Raw genomic sequence first — 19,004 nt, 5'->3', positions numbered from 1 at the left:
CTCCTCTGTGATTGCCCAGAAAATCCTTCTCCCCATAAACAGCGCATGTCTCTCCCCCCGCCCCCGCCCCCACCACCACCTGCACTCAACCTGTCTTCACATCTAGATCTTCCCTTTAGGCACACAAGCCTTCCTGCAAACATTCCCTTCCCAGCATCTTACAAGTCTTAAAATCTCCCTTACTTCAAGTAATCTGACCCTTCACCCAAATGGCTTCCATATATTCCCTTCCCACTGTCTAAAGTAACATACTAAGCTTGTATTGTGGAAGTAGCACATGTGTTGGTCTATCCAGCAACTTGAGTTGTAATCTGGAGAAACTACCAGATAGAGGGACTGACTATGACCACAGTACCAATACGAAGACTGAACTATGAGAGTGAATTACTGGTTCCATTGAGGTCAATGGAAAAACTCCCATTAACTTCATTGGAGCCATTATTTCACCCTTGGGAAACGAAGTTACTTTAAGAAGTATACTCTTTACTGGACACAATCATTAAAAAATTCTGTATGTGTCACATCATTTAAAACTTCTATTCCACTAATAGAAGGAAATTTCTTAAATGTGTGCGTACCCCATAGAAATCAAAGGGATTTTAAATTGAATTTATTTTAAGTGTCTCTCTTTCTATGTGGCACTTTTATTCTTTTAAACGTAGCCTAAACCAAGAAATCAGATGAGGGTGTTAAACCACCACAGGGTGACTTCACCTGCAACAACCTCAATGAGAATCCTGGCCTCTGAATCACTATTCTCTGGTGTATCAGAAAGTTTTTAAATTTCCTACCAACAGATTAATTGTAAAAGAGCAGAGCTGTACCAGAGAGACAACATATACATTTAAAATTAAAAAAAAAAAAAAAAAAGGTTAGTAAAGAAAGGAGTGACTAAGGGAGAGGGTAAGGTAACAAAAGGACGATCAGAGGATAGAAGAGAGTAGGTGTGAAGCATCACAAAAAAAAGGTGGATATAAATAATGTAGAAAGAAAAGATAAATAGACAGTGTGCTGAGGGGGGAGGCAGCATAGCTGAATGGAGCTAGAGAATACACATCCCTAAGGCAGTAGAGGGGTTCAATACTATAGATCACAAGAGACATCATAATCCCCAATACATTTTAGAAATATGATCCAGAACAGTGGTGGGCAACCTGAGGCCCACATGCGGCCCGTCAGGGTAATCTGATTGCGGGACGCGAGACATTTTGCTGACATTGACTGTCCGCAGGCAGAGCCCCCTACAGCTCCCAGTGGCCGTAGGTTGCCCACCACTGATCCAGAAGGTAGGGGCAGAGTCATGTCATCTCACAGGAACCAAGGAGAGATGGCATGGCCCTCCTTATTCAGGAGCTGGCGGAGATGGTTCGAGCACCAGAACAGGCAAGACCAGCCCCGAAGTCTTTATAAGGGCCGAAGTCGTTTACAAAGGGACATTCTTGGATTAAATCTGGTCCAGATTTAGGTTTTGTAAAAAGAAGCTTTGAACCTAAAACCAATTAAAATGTTGCCATGGTTTGTTCCCCTTTATATTCTAGGGCAAACTTTAAGCAAATATTCCTCTGCACCATATGAAGCTCAGATATTGCATTTTTCCCCCCCAGGGTATTTTTTAATCCCCTTTCTATTGGAAAGCAATTTTCTCTCTTGGCATCTCTCCCCACTTGCAGCTTGATTTTGGTTCCACTGAAGCAAGTGATAGAACTCCCAATGACCTTCAATGAACCAGGACTTAGTGCCCTACAGAGAGCCATAGGTTTCCAGAGCACTATTCATGGCCATTCCTCATATGGCCTATTACCTGTGCAGTTTCAGTCTTTATTTTGAAATTCAACCGGTGACATTAACAATCTCCTGACTGAGTTTTTAGGGCAAAAGAAAAACTGGCTGACGGGGCAACAAAGGAAGAGCAGTAGCACTGTTCTCAAATGTGAAAGTGGATGCTGCCATCATGAGTGCTGCCATGGCTCAAATGTGGCTCCTGCTAGGGCTTTCTCCTGTTGCTCCTCCCAGATTCAAATTAGCCACTTAACTTAGTTGCCTACTGAAAAAACAACAACCCAGAAAGGGTTTACGTGGCTTCTACAGGACCCAGTGGGTATTCTCAGCCATAGCAACACTTTTACAAGTTTAAAATAATTCTTCCCCACTCCTTTCTTCATTATTCCAAGGAGAAAAAGCTGTTTCTGTACTTGAAAGCAGCTACACATGTCCCCTGGAACTCCTTCTGCAGCTTGATGAGTTGGTGAATTTATTTTTGCACTGAAACTTTACTCAGGATAATTAAGCAGATCCCAGTTGAACTTTTCAATGCAAATTAAACTGAGATGTTCATTTATTTATGGAGAGTCTACTTAAACACACACACCATAAACACTGATCAAAGAGGCCAAGGATACAATAGGCCTGGGGAGTGAACTACTCCGAACTATGTCAGGCTTGAGGCATGCTAAAGTGGGGTCACTGAAGAGGAAGCTTGCACTGTTGCTGTCTGTGAAGCCCTTTATCTGTAAGTAAATTAGGACTTCATTTTCCAGGATTGTCCATCTAGCACCTCTCACAAGCACCAAATTCACTTTAGATAACCATTTAAGAAGAAGAAACAAGAATAAGAACAGAAAGAAATACAAAAAAAGAGCTGATACAGCCAATGAAGGAGTACTGGAGGTACCTCAGGGATATGCATTGGCTAAGGAAGGGGATCCAGAGCAAGGACAGGTTGAGGAGCGAGAATACTAAGTGGAGAAAGAAGTTCTGAGCACAGAAGCTGTAACTACACTGAGGATTTTCTGATGCTCTCCCATGGTTTCTCTAGCACCAGTGCATCTCCAGTTATTCTAGCAATGGTGAATTGTGTCAGGCCACTAGGATTTTTACCACCATGTCATTTACAGTTGCTCTGAACAGCACATGGAGGGAAACCAGTCTACAGCAGCACTGCACCACTGCAATGGAGCTGCAAATGATGGAAGAATTTCAAAAAGTCCACACTGTGGACAAGGTCAGAAGGAGAGGGAGAAGAGTCCCGAGCAGAAGGAGAGGAAAAATCAAGAAGACACAAAGAGTGTGAAACACAATACAGGGTTACAAAATAGACTTTAAAATAAGGGGTGGTACAAGATTGCCTCAGAAAATTAATGAGATGGAATCTTCCACTTCTATGGTGGATCAGCTCATGTCCAGGTCACAATCTTCCTCCCATTCCAGTATCTGCAAAATTCACATTGATTTCAGTGTGGTCCCAAGATTGTAGTAATTGAAAGCACTTCAATTTGTTGGCTGTCTGGCATCTTATACAAGATGTGGGACAGTCTTAAAGCTTATCTACCTGCCAAGTTGCATCTGTTTAACTCAAGGTGTTATTTAAGTGCAGTGTCAAAAGACTCTGTGGACACCTATTTTGGTTTGAGCAGGGCTAATTTCAGTTTAGAGTAAGTTGGTAGGAACAGATTTAAAATGAACTCAAACAAGCCACTCATACTGAAAAAAAGAGCGTCCCCACGGGAGTTTTTAATCAGTATATCTAAATGGTACAAGTTTGTATGTAGACCAGATCTTAGTTCAGTCCCTAGAGCAGGGGTGGGCAAACTACAGCCCATGGGCTGGATCTGGCCTGTCAGGGCTTTGGATCTGGCCCGTGGGATTGCCACCCCCATGGCGCTGCAGACCCCGCACCACTGCTGGAAGTGGCCAGCACCAAGTCCCTGCGGCCCGTGGAGGTGGGGGGGCAGAGGGCTAAGTGTGCTGCCCTCGCCTCCAGCCTCAGCCCCCTGCAGCTCCCATTGGCTGGGAATGGGGAACCACGGCCAATGGGAGCTTTGGGAGAGGTACCCGCAGAGGAGTGCAGAGCACAGAGCCCTCTGCCCCCTTTCCCCAGGGGCCGCAGGGACGTTGTGCTGGCAGCTTCCAGGAGCGGCACGGGGCTAGGGCAGGCAGGGAGCCTGCCCTGGCCCCAGTGTGCACCACTGCCACCCCGGAGCTGCTCCAGGTAAGCGGCGCCAGGCCAGAGCCCGCACCCCGAACCCCTCCTGAACCCTGCACCAACTCCCTGTCCTGATCCCCCTCCTGCAACCTGAACCCCTTCCCTAAGCTCCCTGCCGCACCCCACGCCCCTCCTGCACCCCAACCCCCTGCCCTGAGCCCCCTTGTACACCTGCACCCCTCCTGCACCCCAGCCCCCTGCCCTGAGTCCCCTCACACACTCTGCACCCCCTCCTGCACCCCTCCCTCCCACACCCCAACCCCCTACCCCAGCCCTACATTCATGGGCCTGCATGCAATTTCCCAACCCAGATGTGGCCCTCGGGCCAAAAAGTTTGCCCACCCCTGCCCTATAGGACAAGTGTCTGTATCAAACCATTGTTCCAGTTATCACTAATTGGTATACTTATTGGCAGTCCCCATTTTGTGGAGAGAGAATATTTCAGTTTCCAAGGCAAACAGTTTAGCATCTTTCATTAGCACAGAATTCACAGAGGAAACTAAGTAAGAACCACTTTTATATTTAAAATGTATTTACTTATTCACATGTAGGTGGCTTATTTCTTGTGGTCAAAATAGTTGAAAAGGAGCAAATTAGCCAGATCCAGTCATGATTCAGAAAGAAATCTAAACATTTTAAAGCCCATTTGATATAGAGTTATTAGCAAAAATCCAACTGTCAGCAGCTGGTCACCCTTCTGTTAAAAAGATGAATTCTTCTGTAAGAAATATCTCTTGATATAAAAGCTAATTAATGAAAGATGTCAATTGACTAGAACATTGTGCAAGGATAATATCCTCCTGCTGTTAGATAAATGTTTCAGCTTCACTTCAACAATTATTTCTAAAGTAGGAGACTGTGACAGAGTTCTAAGGACACTGATTTTATTTCTATTATATCAAATTACTAAAAGAGATTTAATCATTTTGCCTGACGGATGTAAAAGCAGTACAGGGAGCTGTTCACTGTAAAGTTATTGACCTATTCTGTTCTGATTGGCTTAGAGAACAAATGTGGGACCAAATTTCGCAGTCGTCATTTAGACAAGAACTCCCATGGAATTTAATGCCTAAGGGTATGTCTTCACTAGCAATGTTGAAGCACTGCCGCGGCAGCGCTTTAATGTGGCTGTGTAGTCTGCTCTGGTCACAATTATTAGCTCCACTGCCTGGGGTCAGGTAGACCAGAAGCCCTGTCTTTAGAACTCCTGCAAATTTGGGAAATTCCTGGTTATCCAATTTGGTGAGCACACCTCTATCTGCTCTCTGCTGTTTTGTGCAACTGCAAAGCTGATCGTGTTGGCTACATGTGCCTGCCTTGAGCAGACTGGAGATATTGGATCTCCTGGACCTGTGGGAATAAGAGGCTGTGTAGGCAAAGCTCCAAACCAGCTGTAGAAACTTCAACATCTATAAGCAGACCCCAGGCCACTTAAATCGCCGACGGAGCCCCTGTGGCTCCTGGCTGCCACCACTACCTCGGGGCTCAGGGCTCCAGCAGAGATTTAAAGGGCCCAGGGCTCTGCTATGGTAGCAGCCGCAGGGAGCCCCAGGCCCTTTAAATCATCGCCAGAGCCCCGCTGCCGCTACCCCAGGGCTCCGGCACCAGGGCTCAGGCGGCAATTTAAAGAGCCTGGGGCTCCCCGCAATGGAATTTTTTAAATTTATTTCAGTTTTTTTTGGAGTTGCTAAGTGAATAAAATGCTTTTGTTTTAAAAGTAATTCGTCTTTACTAGTTTACACAACAAGATGTAGAATGATTGCTGGCAGTGAAAGTAGTGCTTTTGTACACTCAACCCTCAGATCAGTGCCAAACACTGTAGTCGTCAAAAATGTACCGCAATCCTCCCACAGTAACAGGTGCACTGTCACTGATGTACAGATGTGCAAGCACCACACAATTCCTAAAGATCCCCAAACAGCCACCCCAGGTTGAGCAGAGTACACCACAGCACATTACTGTGGCTTGCTGTTAAAGTGCTCGTTCAAGCCTCTCTAAGACACACAGATCCTCACTGAGCTTGTCTGATTTAACGGTTAGACACAAGGGCTAACATTGAATAGCTGCTCCACCTCCGCTCTCCACCCTATTACAAGTTTTCCCCCTTTGCTTCACAAATACTATGCAGGACACAACAGACAGCTATAACCATTGGGATATTTTTTGCACTGAGGTCCAATCTGAGTAAATAACACTGGTGCCCTTTCAATCTACCAAAAGCACATTCAACTGTCATTCTGCACTTACTGAGCTTGTAGTTGAATCTTTCCTTGCTGCTATTGATGTGGCCAGTGTATGGCTTCATGAGCCAGGGAAGTAAGGGGTCTTGGTCCCCCAAGACCACTATTGGCATTTCAACATGCCCAATGGTAATCCAGCAGTTAGGAAAGAAGATCCCTGCTTGTAGCTTTCTGAACAGTCCTGTGTTCTTAAAGATGTGAGCATCATGCACTTTCCCTGACCAGCCAACATTGACATCAGTGAAGCGTCCCCAATGATACACCAGCGCTTGCATAACCGTGGAAAAGTAGCCCTTTCTGTTGATATAGTCTGTGTGGGAAGGTGGTCTGGGGCCAAAATGAGGATGTGTGCGCTGTCTCTCTCTCTCAACTGCATTTTGGTAGCCTTATAGTTGCAAAGCCATTGATGATGTCCTGCACATTACCAAGAGTCACAGTCCTGCGTAGCAACAGATGATTAATGGCTCTGCACGCTTCCATGACAGTCCCCACGTGGATTTTCCCACTCCAAACTTCCCACTGATAGGTAACAATCCAATGTTGCAAATTCCACATGTGATCACTACTCACTCCTCCAATGTCAGTACAGCTCTCAGTTTGGTGTCCCTGTGTTGAATGGCTGGGATGAGCTTGGCACACAGATCCAGGAAAGTGGCCTTGTGCATGTGAAAGTTCTTCATCCTCTGCCTGTCACCCCAAACCTGCATTATGATTTGATCTAGTCAGTGCTTGTTTGTCAGGCCCAGAAGTGGTGCCCCACCTTCTGCAGCAAATCCGTGAATGATACCAACAACCCTGAATTGGTTTTTGCTATGTTCCACAACAAACTGACCATCAGGAAGAGAAGTGGGTTTTTTACCCATGAAAGCTTATCCCTGAATAAATCTGTTAGTCTTTAAGGTGCCACCAGATTCCTCGTTGTTTTTTGTGGATACAGACTAACACGGCTACCCCGCTGATATTTGTGACTATCAGGAAATTGTCATCATGTTCCCTGTGTTTCTTCTTGAGGCTCTGCAAATACCGGAGGAAGGTGTGTCCTCTGCTTGCAATGGTCATGACAATAGTGCAGAGCTGTGCAGGCTCCATGCTTCTGTCATAGATGCACACAATGACAAGTCCTGAGCAGGTTCATGGGAAAAAGTCAAAATAGTGTGAAAATTATGGGATAGAGATGACATTATGGGATGGAGAACACTGTCTTATGGGAAGTTGACCCCTTGCTCCCAGTCATCACTGTGTGAGTTGTTTCTGCCTCACCATGTGTTGCCAAAACTACCCAAAAGACATTGCACTGAACAGTAGCGGGTTGCACCTGGGATACTTACCCATGGTGCACTTCACTGTGCATTGACACAAGCACTCCTTGTGAATACAAGTTGCGCTGAAGCCAGGAGCCAAAGTAGCCATGTGCACAAGTGATATACTAACTGCGGTGGCAGTAGGCCAACCTAACTTTTGTCTGCAAAACTTTGTAGTGCAGACAAAGTAGTGCATAGTGGCCTATGGGTAAAATTTTCAAAAATGCCTATATGATTTAGGAGCCTCAGTTCTATTTTCAAAGGAGATTTAGGCACTAAGGAGCTTAAGTGTCATTTTGAAATGTTTTCCTTATATCTAGTTTGCGCAAAGAAAAAGTGAAAAATACAGAAAAACCATACAAATGCCATTATTTACTCCTCCACTGAATAAATAGTTTTGAAATAAATAAAAAGTAAAGTTTTTCTTTTGTCTTGAATCAGCAACTCCAGATTCTGTAGTTCTAATGCCCTAAACAATATGCTATACAGCCTGCTAATAGAAAGAGATTTGATCAATACTTGAACAATTATCTAGGTTAATAAAATACATAATAAATCCTCTAAACTGTGCAAACACACACTGACTCCTTAGCCCCACTCCAGTCCCGTACAAGCACACAAGTATGCTGAAATTCTCTGGAATATTTTGATCTGGTTTTTTTCCTCCAGAGAAATAAGGATGTCAAGGAAGAGGAGGTAGTAAAACAAAAGTGTAAGATGTGACTTAAAGATAAAAGGATGAATGTGAATTAATGTGTGTGATGCAAATAAATAATTAACAAATCAAAGGTGCCAGCCTAAGAGTTATAACTGTGATCTCCCATGGCCGAAGAATGCATAGCACGGAGATAACCGGATGACCCTGCTGGTCACCCAAGTGCCCCCCCCCCCCAAGACTCTGAAGAACAAGATAACACTCAGCCGTCAGGGATGTGCCACCTGCTGATAGATAATCACTTCAAACAAACATCAGCATGATGAAGCAATTCCCATAGACTTGTACAAAGACAAAATCCTATAAGAGCAGAACCAAAACCTCAGGGACTTCGAGTCTGGTTATGCAACCACCCTCCAGGAGCATCGGATGCTTGTCTGAGAAGGACTCGGCTCCACCCTTGTGTGCAGGCTACCTGGCCAGTACTCTGCCACGAGCAACCTCTAGGCTGGTAACTATAACAACTCTGCAGAACTTCTATGAATGACTGTGTGAATGAATAAGGAATGGTAGTGAAATAATATTGAATTGCATATCTTGATTTCTTGCTCTCTCTCTGTATTTAAAATAAACCTGGCATTTTGCCTCATCCCTCTTATAAGATCCTGTTGGTATTATTTTATTAGTGTAACAGGTGCCTAATTTCATATTTAGGCATCTAAATAAGTTGCCAGACTATTAAGGGTGCTGAGCGAACGCCAACAATTATAATGGGCTTCCATTGGGTAAGTAAGGCCTATTCATGTGAGCAAGGTTTGGCAGGTACAAGGATTCATGTTTTATTTAGTTTTTACTATTTAAACAGCTAACTGCTGTCTTTAGAGATATCACATCTTCATATGACTGGACTGTTCTTTTTCTAACTAGGCTTTCTAATATGAAATGCAGAGATCAAATATTTCAAGTTTTCTAAAAATACTGTCCTACTAAAAATAAAGCTTTTATGACAGACCAACAAGAAATATGCAAATTGACTTAATGGATTATACCAAAAAGACTGTGTTTGTGCCAGAGAGGTCACCAGATGTTTGAGCGTAGTCAGTGGAAATTAATGGAGTTAAACCCACTTATATCAAGACAGAAATTGGCCCTATATCTTTAAACGGATGCTTTATTCTTTTCTAGCATGGATTTTTCTCTTTTAAGATGTTAAATGCTTTGGATCAGACAATTGTGTCAGCTGTAGTAAGAATTAAACTGTATTTACTCTGATGCAAGACAGTCAGAAGTTTTAATGAGTGTACATCTGTTGCAGCCCCAGAATCAAGACTCGACTCAGTACCAAGTTCATCCCTGGTGTAACTCCATTTACTTCAACTGAGTTATATGAATGTGTCTCATTACCTTTAAAATATAAAGTAGCTATTTTAACTGAAGTCTGTGCAGCATCCATGCAAATTTATAACACCCTAATCGTCTTGCTCAGGAACAACATTTGGAGGGGAAGCTGTGTGAGGATCTCTTAACTTACATGAAAGGCAAGATCATTAACCTCCAGAGCACCACTCTCTTTTGTCCCAGGTGGCCCCTCTGTACTGCTAAGGATCCTGAATGAATGGGTATGGTATAGACAGGGGGTTCAAACAACAGATTTTTTGGTGGCCTCAAAGTGCGGCCACCAACTCTTGGTGGTGGCCAGTATGACAATTTTTCCAAAAAAAACTTAATTAACTTTAGGAAAAACAAATAAATATGCACATATACCTGTCCAAATCATTGTAATTTATTGATGTAGAGGGTTTTTTTTGCAGACTCAATAACAACAACAATGTACAGTTGCCTCTATTCTTTACTGGACCTAAACAGATTAGAAACATAAATAAGGTGTTTTGCATGTTCTTGTCTTTTTTGTTGTTGTTCCTTTTGCTTTTTGGTTTCTGTTTGTTTTTAATAGACTTGCTAGCTAGTAAGTCTGCTTCCCTGAAAAGTGATATTTGTATGTTAATATCACTTTTCCCAGCAGCAGACTTGTTAGCTAGCTGGGAGGAAGTGAAAAGTAATAACAACAAACATATAAATATCACTTTTCACAGCAGACTTACTCAGCCCTGGCAAGCTGGGGGACAAATTACGCCTTGGATTCGGAGGTGGGTAGGGAGGCATTGGGGGCCAGGGGTGATGGGGTGGATGGGTCATGGGCCGGGGGAGGCAGCGGGGGCCAGAGGCGATGCGGGGGGTGAGCCTGAAGCTGGGGAGGGTGAGCCTGCCACCACATGGCCAAAGCTTGCTGCCTGCCACTCCAGGGCTGAAGCCAAAAGCCTGAGCCCCACTGCCCATGGGAAGGTGGAGAACTGACACCAGCTGTCTGCTCCTCTGGTGTTTGTGGCTCCAGACGGGGCAGGTCCCAACCTGTACTTGCAGACTAATCACCACCCAGGTGGCTGTGGCTACAAGAAAAGCCTCTGGTGGCTGCATGTGACCATGATGGCCTCATTTGAGAAATGCTAGTATAGAAGGACCAAGGCACAAAACATAAACCTGCCTCTACCTCTATCAAATCCCATGGGTAATTCACTAAGGAGTTAATACAAGCTGAGGCTGTATAAGCTCCTGAGTGTGGATCCCTTACACCAGGGGTAGCCAATAGGCGGCCCACGGGGCAAATACAGACCACCAGTTACTTTTGAACGGACTCCAAAATCTTTTTATTTACTTGTTATTGCCATTATTTTCTCTGGAGTCTGGACCTTGACCAAGAAATTTGGACCTTAGCAAAAACTAATTGATTACTCCTGCCTTACGTTATGAGGAACCCCTTCCAGGGAAATTTCATGAGGCAGCTGCCAATGAAGGGAACCTAGACACTAGAGGTTGAAGGGAACCATGCTGCTGAAGTTAATCCAATTCTTACTTGAAAAGGGACTGGAGGAACTGACTCTACGAGCCAGATCCTGCAAGGTACTGAGTACCCTCAACTGCTATTTGACTTGGGATTTGAGAGCACTCAGGACCTCCCAAGAGGCATACAGCACCTTACAAAATTGGGTTCTATATTAACAACTAGAATGTATGAACTGTCCATGAAAGCAAAAAAAGCTTTATAAAGAAAATATTAAGAAATGGAATATGCAGACTACAAAGTTTGAATGAAATGCATTCTTTGGTTTATCTGAGAGTTAAGTGTATGCAAATCATGTTCAGTTTGCTCTGATTTGCTCTAGAATGTGGGTTGAAGATATATTTGGGATATACATTTCTCCATGTATAGTCTGTTAAAATATTTTTTGCATTTACTGTTAAGAACTATTAGATCAATGTAAAAAACACAGAAATAAGATTGTGATATTTTGTATTGCCAAACAAATATCAGTGTCCTCCATCAAATTCAGTCACATTCAGAGATATGGTCATGCCACTTCTTCTATTCTGGTTTGAGGCTCTACTGAGACTCTCAATGTACAAAATTAGCGATCAATTCTGCTGCCATGGACTTCAGCGGGAGCAAGACTGGGCATTTAAGAAGGTAGTTTAGTACCTAAAATATCAGCTACAATATACTCTGACGCATGACTATCAGGTTTTTTTTTTGACAAGTCAGTTATGCAAATAAATCCCACACATCAGTACTTCTCAAGTCTAAATATATGAAAGGAGGAAATGAGAAACCGCCAAACAAGAAGTGAAAAGATAACTTTCTCCAAACTCAGAACTCCACCTTATAAAGACATACCTTACCTCTCCAGTTATAAAATGATGAATAAATCCTAAACTGCACTGCATAATGCCATTTATGCTGACAACATCTTTAATAACAATGTATGCCATCAGTAATTCTTATCATGATGATTTTTGTTCAGATTCAGGATCTGATACCGGTCCCAGCACATAGAGCAAATTACTGGGCTGTGTGCTGGGAACTCAGAGGAGATAAAGATGGGACAGGTGAAACCATGGTGATGAGTGCAGTATAAGAAACTAGATAGAAATAAATATAATGAACATGATTCTATGTGAATCAGGAATAGGAGAAATGAGCCACTTAGGCCACAGAAAAACATGACAGCCACTCAATGGCTACTACTGCAATCTCAAATTTGTGGTAGGGTTTTGTCGTTCATGCTCCAAGAGAGGGCCAAAGAATGACCAGTGGATCTGTGAAGTGCACTAGCAATTAAGCAAAGCTGATCTGATCTGTAAGGAGACCAATAACAATTCTAGTATGTACTACTTTGCAATTCTGTAGCACCTTTCATACAAGGATCTTCAATCTCCTCAGAAATATCAATTGATCCACACACCACCACTTTGAAGTGGGCAAGAATTGTTATTCCCATATATTGCCTAAGGAGAAAATAAAAACCAAAGCCTTTAACTGACTTTCCCAAGCCAGCAGTGGCATGGGAAGGAATGGCAATCAGGATTTAACTCATTGCTCTAACCTCTAACCATTAAAATATATACACTCTCTCTGTTGTCATTTGCTTTCACTATTGTGACCACTATTGTGACCACATTCTTAAGATTGTCATGAATATACAAGGTCAAACTTTAAATTGATTGTCAGTAATAATAATTAGGCAGATTTCTTGAACCTGAACAGGTCAGAAGAATATGGAGAATTCAGTGGGATTATCTAGGATTTATTTCCTGTAACTGTATGTAACAAGGAATCAAAATTAGTTTTTTTTTTTTTATTTTGAGGTCTTTCAAATGAGATCTGCTTTTGGGAAGCACTGTTTATAGAAAAGATCAAGGTCAGTAAGGCCCCATTCTGGCAGAGAGCTCTTAGAAGGGGGCAACCCACCAGTGCTTGTTCCTCCTTGCAAGACTGGGACCTTCATCAGTGATCACAAGATGCATTAAAGACAATATTTAAAAAAAAATGGCTGCTAATGTTCAGTAACTCAAATTAAATATCCAAAATCTGAGGCACTTAAAATCTGAGGCACAGAATCAAATCTAGACAGGGGTGCCCGAGGGAGGGGGGGCAAGTGGGGCAATTTGCCTCAGGCCCTGGGCCCCACAGGGGCCCCGCAAGCCCTGGCCCGGCAGCAGTTCGAGTCTTTGGCAGCATTTCAGCGGTGGGGGGCCCTTCAGTGCTGCCAAAAACACGGAGCAACTGAAGGGCCCCCTGCCGCCGAAATGCCGCCAAAGACCAGGAACGCCGCCAGGTGAGTACAAGCGCTGCAGCTCCCCCGCTTTGCCCCAGGCCCCCTGAATCTTCTGGGCGGCCCTGACTCTAGAGAGGTGCTGAGCACCTACTAAGCCCTCAGAACTCCTACTGAAGTCACTAGGTGAGTTTCAGGTCAGCACCTCGCTAAGAATTTGACCTCATAATGGTTATGAATATACAAATAATCATATATGGTACCCATGCATTCTGAAATAGGTTCCTACTTTAGTATAATATTCTATAAACACATGCCACTATAGCACTGTGAATAAGCACTGAGCAGAATCAAATATTCCAAACACCTATACAAACTGATTGACAATATAACACTACATCTTTTTTGCCAATATGGCTCGCAAAATATAGTCTAATTTCTCCCACTTAGTAGTGTGTGCTCTTTCAGAAAGTATAATAGCTCATACCTACATACTGTGGTCTGTCTGTCCACCAATAGCGTATTTAAAAAAAAAAAATCACCCAAAATTTCACTAGTTACATTGCCAAAGAGTGAATACAAAACTGATTTAGCTAACAAAACATTATTTGAACCCAGACTGTGTCATGCACTGCCTGAGAGATATTAACTGTGCATGTCAAAAAAATAATTAAATTACATTCCCAAATATAATGTGTAGACATGTTACACTAGGTTTTTCTCCCCCGAAAAAACAAGATCTCCCAGACAGTTAGCAGTGCATCTTTTCTTGACACTTATAGATGTCTGTGTAAGAGAAGTCAAGAGATTTTTTGTACTTCAACAGGCTTTAAATCACAGATCAAATTTAAAGGAGAGCTCACAAAGCCTCGCCGGATCCAACTAACCCATGGCCTTGGGGTCAGTGCAACGTTGCTATTGTAAGTGCAGTGTTGTTATTGTCCAGTCCAGTTTTCAGCGTCTCCAGCGTTGGGGCTTTTACCCTTTCCCCTGAAAGGCTTTTCCAGTCTCTCAGATCTCAGAGTAAATAAGGGTTGAAGGGAGGGGTTCCTCTGAAACTTTTTTGATAGAATCTGGCTCTGCACAGCAACCCAGCTGGAAGGGGCAGTCTCCCTGCGCCCCTCTCCCCTCGTCCGTCCCCCCCAAAACCCTACCGTGAATGTGGAAACAGCTCAAACCTGCAGACACGGTGCAGGGGGAGGTAAACACTCACCTAGCCCTGGAGTCTGGTGCCGTGTCTGCTGCCGCTGCCGCTGCCGCCTTCTCGCTCCGGCTGCTCGACCAGCAGAAGCAGCCGCGGCTCAGCCCCAGGAACCTTTCCCCTTCTGTTTTGATTCGATTGACCACGTCAGTCTAGACCACGAGACCCGGATCTGCCGGCTCAGAGCTGGGAAGAGCTTTCCCGGCCTCCCTCTCTTTGCTCTCACGTCTCACTGGGCGGTGCGAAGCGCCTGGCACTGCCCACTGCTTGCGGACGGGGGGTGTCCCCAGCATGCAGGCAAAGCCAGGATGCAGCGGTGCCAGATACAGCATCCTTCACTGGTGTGGGGCTCGTGTCTCAGGCCATCGTGAGACCAGGGAGATTTCCACACGCACGAACAGACGGCTGGTGAGTGGGGCTATGAAGGTCTTATTTAAAACACACAGCTGGATCTCCTGAGAGGCACTAAACGACACTGGGGTAAGAAATCCCCCCACCCCAATCGTTTAATTCACCACAACGTGACACACAGCATCTAATTGTATTTACATTGCCAAAAACTGCCTACACCAATAATCTGAAATCATGGATTGTGAATGTTACCTGCCCAGTGTCAGGCATACCATGTAACATTTTTATATACGACCTATCAAAGGGATATATATAAATATATATATATAAATAAAATCCCCATTTAAATTTAACTGACCAATTAAACTGGGTTTATGCCTCATAGAACTGGAAGGGACCTCAAGAGATCATATAGTCCAGTCCCCTGCACTCAAGGCAGGTCTAAGTATTATTTAGACCATCCCTGACAGGTGTTTGTCCAACCTGCTCTTAAAAATCCCCAATGATGGAGATTCCACAACCACCCTAGGCAATTTATTCCAGTGCTTAATTACTCTGACAGGAAGTTTTTCCTAATATCCAACCTAAATCTCCCTTGCTGCAGTTTAAGCCCATTGCTTCTTGTCCTATCCTCAGAGATTAAGAAGAACAATTTTTCTCCCTCCTCCTTGTAACAACCTTTTATGTACTTGAAAACTGTTATGTCCCCCTCAGTCTTCTCTTCTCCAGACTAAACAAACCCAATTTCTTCAATCTTCCCTCATATGTCATGTTTTCTACACCTTTAGTCATTTTTGTTGCTCTTCTATGGACTTTCTCCAATTTGTCCACATCTTTCCTGAAATGTGGCATCCAGAACTGGTGATAGTACTCCAGTTGAGGCCTAATCAGTGTGGAGTAGAGCGGAAGAATTACTTCTCGTGTCTTGCTTACAATACTCCTGCTAATACATCCCAGAATGATGTTTGCTTTTTTTGCAACAGCGTTACACTGTTGACTCAGATTTAGCTTGTGATCCACTATGACCCCCAGATTCCTTTCCGCAGTACTCCTTCCTAGGCAGTCAATTCCCATTTTGTATGTGTGCAAATGATTGTTCCTTCCTACGTGGAGTACTTTGCATTTGTCCTTATTGAATTTCATCCTATTTTCTTCAGACCATTTCTCCAGTTTGTCCAGATCATTTTGAATTTTAATCCTATCTTCCAAAGCACTCGCAACCTCTCCCAGCTTGGTATCATCTGCAAACTTTATAAGTGTACTGTCTATGCCAGTATCTAAATTCTTTGCATCACTGGAGCTGCTTTGCATCACAGTGCACACTAGTGAATCTGGCTCAAAATATTTACATATCCCAGGGGTGCAAAGTGATATAATTTTCAAGCAGAGCACTGCCCTTAAATCCCCCGTATGTGTACAGTTAGAGATACACAGAAGGAAAGCAACTACTTTAGGGCCTCTCAATTTTCAGGATCTAGCATAGGCTAAGCAATTCATGGCTTGATGCCCCTTTTCATAAATGGAACCAGAGGAAAAGGCATACAGTAACTGATTACACAGAGCGACTCCCACACACACACTGAGAACTAGTGGAGAATTCATATTTCCATCCCAGCAACCTGTGTCTTCACTCTTGCTTGGGGTCTTATTAAGCACAAAGCTTGTGCTGCATATAAAAGTGTATCTCCCCCCCAAATGTGTGAGTTTAGCAACACTGAAGTGAAAGAGGGTGGAGAAGCCACAGATGACCCACTCCTTTCAGCCCTCTGGAGACAATAGACTGCTGCCTGACAGACAGCCCAATCATTAACTAGTACTGCTGGGGGGATTACTGCACCAAAAATTAAAAATTCTGCAACAAAAATTAAAACTTCTGCACACAATATTTTAAAATTCTGCAAAATTCTGCATATTTTATTTGTCAAAATAACACAATATAATCACACCAGTTTCAATTATTTTTGGTAATTTATTTCAAAATACCTATCAGCAAATATGTCTGGAAGAATACAGACAACAAAAAAGATTCAGAAAATGTTTTTTGACAAATAGATTCCTTAGTAGGCATGTTAATACAGCTCTCTGAGTAATAATTCATTTAAACTACAATACAGAACCGTATTTCCTGCACTCCTTAGAAGCAGTGCAAAGGCTTGGGGGAGTTAGGGGTAATGGAGGAGCTGAGGGAGAGGGAAATAATTGCTGGGAAGAAGCCTGAGTGTGAATTTGGAGGGTTGTTGGGTATGGGTGGGAAAAGTATGGAACAGGTTTTTTGAGGGGGGTGAGGAGGGACTGTTTGGGAGCTTCCCCCATGCAGACCCTGGCTGACCCCTAGCCTCTCCCATTCAGTCAGGCACAAGTATCCCTCCACCCCCACTCAGACACCCACTCCCCCTTCCCCTTGTGGCCCTGCACCCCCTCCCATCCCCATGTGTTTCTGTATCCCCACTCAGCCACCCTGTCCATATGTGGCCCTACAACCCCTCTCCCATCACAATGTGGCCCTGCCCCTCCACTCCTATTCAGTCCCTTCCCCAGTCTGTCCTCCCCCACTAGCCCTTATGAGCCCGTCTGACCCTCCCCGCCCCCAGCACCCCACACTGTCTGTCTCCTCATAGTCCTTGTCTCCTGAGCTGGCCTGACAGGCACTGTGGAGAAGGCTCTGCAGGCTTTTTCTCTTCCCTAGCTGGCTGGGAGCAGCTACTGTGTTCTATCGCCACAGCACCCTCTGGTGGGCACAAGGAGGAACTACAGAAGAGATTTTCTGCTGGGAGCTGCTGCTGTGGAACCCCTTACCTGAGGAGGTTGTGAAGGCTAGGACTATAACAGCGTTTAAAAGAGAACTGGATAAATTAATGGAGGTTAAGTCCATAAATGGCTATTAGCCAGGATGGGTAAGGAATGGTGTCCCTAGCCTCTGTTTGTCAGAGGATGGAGATGGATGGCAGGAGAGAGATCACTTGATCACTGCCTGTTAGGTTCACTCCCTCTGAGGCACCTGGCATTGGCCACTGTCAGTAGACAGATACTGGGCTGGATGGACCTTTGGTCTGACTCCCTAGGCTGTTCTTATGTTGTGTTCTAGTGACACAGTGCCCTCTGGTGGGCAAAAGATAGCACTGCAGCAACTTTTCAGCAGAAGCTTTTTCTGCACAAAAAATTAAAAGTATGCACAGCTCATTAATTATGCACACACACAGTGGCACAAAATTCCCCCAGGAGTAACTAACATTGTGTACTGCATACGACAGACCTTTCCTCCCCACCACAGTGACACTGATACCAAGCTGAAGTAAATAAACTAAAAAATATGAGCTATCCAGTAAGTATAATGGGCCTGTTGCAACAATTGGGCCTACAAATTTACCATAATTTATAAGTTGCGTAAAAAGCTATGATTTAGTCTTGGGTATTTTTAGTAAAAGTCATGGACAGGTCACAGGCAATAAACAGAGACACTGCCTGTAACCTGTCCATGACTTTTACTAAAAACATCGTAACTAAATCGGGGGGGGGGCACTGTGGAGCCCCTCCACTGCTGGGGGGATGCTCTGGGGCCCTGCCAATCCTGCTGCTGGGGGGTGGGCAGCCCGGGGTCCCGTTGCTGCTGCTCCTGCTCCAGACTGGGGCCCTGCAGCTGCTGCTGTTCTGGGCAGAGGGCAGCACCCCACCACCACTGCTGCTCCGGGTCGGGGGGAACGGCCTGGGACCCTGCCACCACTGCTCCTCTGAGCAGGGGTGGCACCCCACCGCTGCTCCAGGCAGGGGGCAGCCTGGGGCCCCACCATTTCCGCTCCTTGGCTGTTGCGCCAGGGCGGCACCTGGGACCAGCTGCCTGGGGCTGTCCGAGCTCTGGTGGCCCTGGGGTCAGCTGCACCAGCTGCTGCAGAAGTCACAGAGGTCCCGGAATCCATGACCTCTGTGAAAGACTCACAGCCTTATTCATAAGATGTCACAATAACCTATAACAACAAATGTTGATGGAAAAAGGTACGAAAGGGAGACACAAAAACTGAATTAGTCCAAACAAAACGGCCTACTGATAAAACTCAAAGACTGTGTTAAGCTCATGCTTGGTAAACAAGAAAAATGTGGAACCAGAAATTACCAAACCAAAATTGGTGTCAGAAGCTAGGCCTAATTGGCAGACAAAATAATGAGGGGAT

At 44.4% G+C, this 19,004-nt stretch overlaps 1 protein-coding gene across 2 annotated transcripts in view; it reads right to left on the bottom strand.

The window, feature by feature from the left end:
* SMIM14 (small integral membrane protein 14) overlaps positions 1 to 14,661 on the bottom strand; it is a 64,913-nt gene extending 50,252 nt beyond the window's left edge. The window contains exon 1 of one of the 2 annotated variants that reach the window (XM_039539610.1): positions 14,465 to 14,661. The gene's annotated coding sequence lies outside the window, so the exon portion shown is untranslated. The remainder of the gene's footprint in view (positions 1 to 14,464) is intronic. The other variant, XM_039539609.1, reaches the window with a different exon arrangement.
* Positions 14,662 to 19,004: the final 4,343 nt, after the last annotated feature.

The sequence above is a fragment of the Mauremys reevesii genome, linkage group 5, assembly GCF_016161935.1.
Source record: "Mauremys reevesii isolate NIE-2019 linkage group 5, ASM1616193v1, whole genome shotgun sequence".
NCBI classification, from domain to species: Eukaryota; Metazoa; Chordata; order Testudines; family Geoemydidae; genus Mauremys; species Mauremys reevesii.
This window is presented reverse-complemented; position numbering and strand designations above follow the sequence as displayed.